The sequence below is a fragment of the Pan paniscus genome, chromosome 3 (genome assembly GCF_029289425.2).
Source record: "Pan paniscus chromosome 3, NHGRI_mPanPan1-v2.0_pri, whole genome shotgun sequence".
Lineage (NCBI taxonomy): Eukaryota > Metazoa > Chordata > Mammalia > Primates > Hominidae > Pan > Pan paniscus.
The window spans coordinates 60,854,249-60,859,888 of NC_073252.2; the positions used below are offsets into that span (position 1 = coordinate 60,854,249).

Sequence of the window (5,640 nt, forward strand, 5' to 3'; positions counted from 1 at the left end):
TATCTGTCACCTGCCTCCAATATCATGATAATACCAAAATGTCACACTGCACCTCTTCATTACCATTCTTTTTGTTCTTATAAATTCAAGTTATCATTTGGTGTCATTATTTTTTTTCAAATTATAAATTGCTTATAACTATTCATATTAAGCAGAATTTCTGTATCATCCATAATGTTAGTACAGTAACTGAAACACAAAGAAGAAATAAGAGGTGGATGGGAATGCTCATGGTGTGTGACCTGATATGCTCTAAGGTTTCTCTCTTTTTGTATGCGTCTCCCACAGGCAAGTATCAGTTCTCTCTCTCTCTTTTTATTTTTTTTAAGATGAAATTTCACTCTTGTTGCCCAGGCTGGGGTCCAATGGTGCAGACTGGGCTCACTGCAACCTCTGCCCTCTGCCTCCCAGGTTCAAGCAAGTCTCTTGCCTCAGCCTCCTACGTAGCTGGGATTACAGGCATCCACCACCATGCCTAAGTAATTTTTTGTATTTTTAGTAGAGACTGGGTTTCTCCATGTTGGCAAGACTGGTCTCGAACTGCTGAACTCAGGTGATCCACCCGCCTCGGCCTTCAGTTCAGTTTTTGAAGGAGAGTAGACTATCCAAGATTCATTTATTATTAGGTGTATTTTCCAAAGTGTGAAAAAACAGGAGTAAATTCAATAATGAATATCTGCAATCCAAAACCATTTAATACAATCAAGAATATCTTATATATTATCATAAACATCCCAGTTGCCTCCTTCTAAAAATTTCTTTCAAATATTAAGACACAATTATTCTACCTTATTAATTCTCTCAAAAGCAAAAATTGTACCATTCAGCATACAAAAGTTACACAGTAAAAGTCAAAGTGTGTATATATATATATATATATATATATATATATATATATAGTTGTTAATTGGCCCACTCATTAAATTTACATTTGGTCATCCTTACTCTTAACATGTATATATAAATGTAGGTCACTATAAATTAGAAAAAATTACTTCCACACAATACATGCTTTCTTCATGATATCTTAACCTCATTCAGTTCTCAATCATTGTAAACTTTGATAAACCCACAGTTTGTTGGACAGTTAACATACAAGGCAAACATCACAAATTTCACTAAAAATCTGAGCCAACTCATTGTTTATTTGCCCCCTGAAATGAAAAATAAATTAGAATTGAAGCAGTGTATTGCCGTAACTTACTTTGAAGGTAAATGGGTTCTCTCATATATATAGAACTTAGATTGAAGACATTGCTGGTAAACTCCAATACAAGTGCTTTTAAAGAGAATTTAATCTTAAACCTTGAGACAGCATAGGACAAACCCTATAAAATTCACTTTTCTTTTTCAAAATAAAAAATCCTTTCGAAACTTAATATCTTCAGTTATCAATAGTACTACATTATAAAGCTAGTTTATACAATCCTGCATAGCATTGGTCAAAATGATAAGTCACAATAAAAAAAAATTAAAGCGTTTTACAAACAAGTGAAGTCATTGAAAATAATTTAAGGCCTTGAAGTGAATTAATCAGTCTAACTTAAACCTGAAGAATAAACCATTAATTATCCATCTGAAATGCAAGCAATATGCTTTTTTAGCTTCTGTTCTGTGGGCCAAATAACAGAAACAACTCTTCCTTATGGTTTATGGTTTATTTTTAGAATCCTTCTGGACTTGAATGACTAAAAGTCAATTCCATTTTTCAACTGTTCACGGAAGATTTAGGACTGTTTTAGCCGTGTGTGTGGAATGCCAAACTGTGGACACTGTGCAGATGCTAGTGCTCAGAAGGCTTCTGCTGCTAAGTAAGGGTGAGACTGAATCATGGACTTCCACCTTGATGTTTCCATTACATTGGTTGCTTGGTTGTTGTTTCAGTTTTTCTAATCTTTACACTCAAGTTGTTGAAGTACAATGCACCTATTCATAATGTCTATGGCTTTTGCTTTCAACTGTTTTGCAACATGCAAATCTGCAAGGACAAGGGTATCAGCAGCATTTTCTACTGAGGGATTACTACACAAAGCTTCCTCACACAAGACCTTCAGCTGTTCCCAGTGCATGTTTGTCTGCACCTGCCAACAAGCTGTCAGCCATTTTGTCAGGGTTTAATCCTTTCACTGTGTTAAGGAATCTCATCATTTCTTTAAAAACATCAGGGTCTAAATCATTTATTTCCACTCAATTCTTTATGCTTTCTTCCATTTCATGTTCAAACATGGCATTAAAAACTAGGGATTCAGGTACAAGCAGATTTATGAGCTTTAAATTCTTGTCCTCTCACTAAAAAACTGCAGTCTATAAATCTTGTGTTTTCCCAGAGATTACCTCAGTCTTCTCCTAGTCGACCCTCAGGCATCTTCAAAGTATTTGTATTAGTATGTCCTGATTTGTTTACTGAATCTTGGATCACACTCATCTCGTAAAATAATGTAAGCTTGTCATCTGGTCAAAGACTATTAGCTTCGTCAAGCAAAAGGTCTCTTCTAATGAATTTTTAAAAATCCCAGCCCTTCCCTTGCACAAATTGATATGCTCTTTGGCTTTCCATTGCTTTTGTTTCTTCCCTTTTAGCATTCAGAAGGGAACATTTGAATTTTGCTCCCACTTCACTTTTGGGGCATCTGACTAAAAGCAAATATAAGGACCAAGTAGTCTTTACTTTCATTATCTAATGCTTTTGGGTTTACCCTCAGGCACCATTTCATTTTGTCATTTGGGCCAGGTGAAAATTTGGAACTTTTTAACACCTCACCCATTTCCTCTTGACAAAAACTGAAGTTATTAATTGTCTGTGTGTTCAACATTTTACTATTTTGATCTGTGTATAACACTAGCTTTCTACTATGGGACAAGAAGACTTATCTCTAGGTAGAGGTGGGGCAGGTTCCTGAGACATTACCAGTTTATTGCATTCTTTTAGGATTTATGTAATACCCTACAGAGTTGAGTACCTTACCTTAGATATCTCAGAGCATTAGTGTTTGATTTTCCCCAGGAGCATGGTTCAGAAGGGCCACCCTCATGTATTCTCAATGCCTGGACTTGCCCTGGCTGCATCAGCTGTGAGAAGCTGAGGCTGTGCTGGAGGCAGCAGGGTTAATGGCGGCAAGTCCCTGTGGAGGCACCTTCACCAAACCACATTCCTCCTCCCCTGCCCTCTATCCTTCCCTATCTCTCTCTCCTCTTGGTGTCATTCCTTACTGCAATAGAGTTTTGTATCCACATACCTCCTTACTGCTGTTATTGACAAATATATTACATATGTATAAGTTAAATGTTCAGCATTACAAATATGTGTATATGCTTTACACACTTGCTTCTTAAATTTATTAAGAAAGTTGAATAAATATGAATTTATATTATCTGTTAAAATTACATAATTATTCAGGTGTACTTTTTTATTATGTGGATTTGCACTGCTTTCTGTGTTTATTTACTTTTAGCCTAGAAAACTTTCTTTAGAATTTATTGTGAGACAGATTAGTTAGCAATAACTTTCTGTTTTTGTTTGTTTAGAAATGTATTTATTTCACCACTAATTTTTAAAGATGATTTTGTAGTATAAAGAAATTTTGGTTGGCAGTTTTTTCTTTCAGTACTTTGAATATGGCATACCACTGCCTTAGGGGCAGCATTTTTTCTGATGAGTAGTCAGCTATTAATGTTACCTGAGTTCCCTTATATGTGGTTACTTGTTTTTGTTTTTGTGCCTTATAATTTTCTTCCTTTAGTTTTCAACCTATTATTATTGCGTCTCTGTTTGGATCTTTTTGTGTTTACCCTAAACTAAGGATTTATAGAACCTCTGAAATTTGTAAATTAGTGTTTTTAAGATAGTTTATGGGACGTTTTGGGGCATTATTTTTGAATATTTTCCAGTGAATCTTTCTCTTCTTCATGTGGTACTCCTACTTTGCATATGTTAGTGTGCTTAAGTGTGTCCCAAAAGTCTATAAGGCTCTGTTTATTTCTCTTCATTCTTTGTTTCCCTGTTCTTTGGATTATATAATCTCTATTGATCTCTCTTCAGCATTTTTTGGCCCTTATTTTTCTTCCTCAAATATGAAACAGAATCCTGCTTGTGCATTGTCTATTTCTGTTATTATATTTTCATTTCAGTATGTTCACTTGGTTCTTTGAAAAATATATAACTTCTATTTATTTCTATATATTCTCGATTGAATGTGACATTGTCATTATACCTTAATTTTCAGCTTTATATGTGATTTCCTTTAGGTCTTTGAGTATATTTATAATGTGTAATTTAAAGTTTTGCCTACTAAATCTACAACTCATCTTTTTTTTTTTTTTTTTTTTTGACAGAGTCTCACTCTATTGCCCAGGCTGGAGTGCTGTGGTATGATCTTGACTCAATGCAATCTCCACCTCCCGGGTTCAAGCAATTCTCCTGTCCCAGCATGCCAAGTAGCTGGGATTATAGGCATGCACCACCAGGCCTGGATAATTTTGTATTTTTAGTAGACGAGGTTTCACCATGTTGGCCAAGCTGGTCTTGAACTCCTGACTTCAGGCCATCCTCCCAACTCGACCTCCCCAAGTGCTGGAATTACAGGTGTGAGCCTCTGCATCCAACCCAACTCATCCCTTTCACAGACATATTTTATTGCTTATTTTCCCCATATAGCGGTCCCATTTTCCTATTTCTTTATACACCTGTTAAAATTTGTTAAACCCTCAATATTTTAGATAATATATTATAGTTACTCTGGAAATTATACCCCCATCTTCTTTTAATTCTAATTGTTAACTTGTTTGGTGAGGAGATGGATTATTTTAATGAAGTCTTTTTACCTTGCAGTGTTATTTCCTTGGTGTTTCTACTCAGAAAGTGCACCCTTGGTCATTTTCACAAACCCTTGAATAACAGTGGTTTTAATAGGAACACTCTTTGACTCTTTTCTGTTTTTTGTTTGTTTGTTTGTTTTACATGCTCAGTCTACCTCTTAATCTTCACAAATTATTAGCTGATTGATCTTTTTCTTTTGGTGTTGCCCTTAGGGCATAAATTACTTCATAGTCTGATCTAATAGCATTTAGGCACTTTTGCCGTGATAGATTCTGAGGCATTTCAGGGTGATATGAACACAGGAAACACTGTTCTTTTTCTATCTTTATCTTTTTTTCTGATTAATTAGCTTCCTTATGGTCTCATTTGCATTACTCATGAAATTACCAACTTCTTTAACTGTTACCAAAAAACCCTTCATATTTTGACAACATGCTTAGGCTTGAATTTCCTTCCCATTCTTTCATATAAAGTGAGTTACTCTCATGAAAGCTTTAGAACTCTTTGTTTAATGGTCTGCCTCTTTCCTTGGGAAAAAGGTATCATCAACCTTTGCTCCAGAGCTAGGGGCACTTGCAGGGGCACACTTCTGCTTGTGCCACTAAGAGTAAGGTGCTAGCCTATAGTCTTAATTTGCTTCTTCTCTCATGGAACCTCCATCCTATAAAAGAACTACGGTAATGACTATTTGGTACTCGTTCTTAGTACGCTGTGTCTGAGTAAAACTGTGTTTTGACAATGGCTAAATGAAAGAAGTGAAACTTTTTTCGCTTCTCTTGCCAGAAATTTAGCCTCTGTAACACATAGGTGAGGTGTCTGTGTGT

General features: G+C 35.5%; 1 pseudogene; it reads right to left on the reverse strand.

Moving 5' to 3' along the window:
- Positions 1-1,727: 1,727 nt before the first annotated feature.
- On the reverse strand, positions 1,728-2,905 carry LOC100978612 (speckle-type POZ protein-like; annotated as a pseudogene).
- Positions 2,906-5,640: the final 2,735 nt, after the last annotated feature.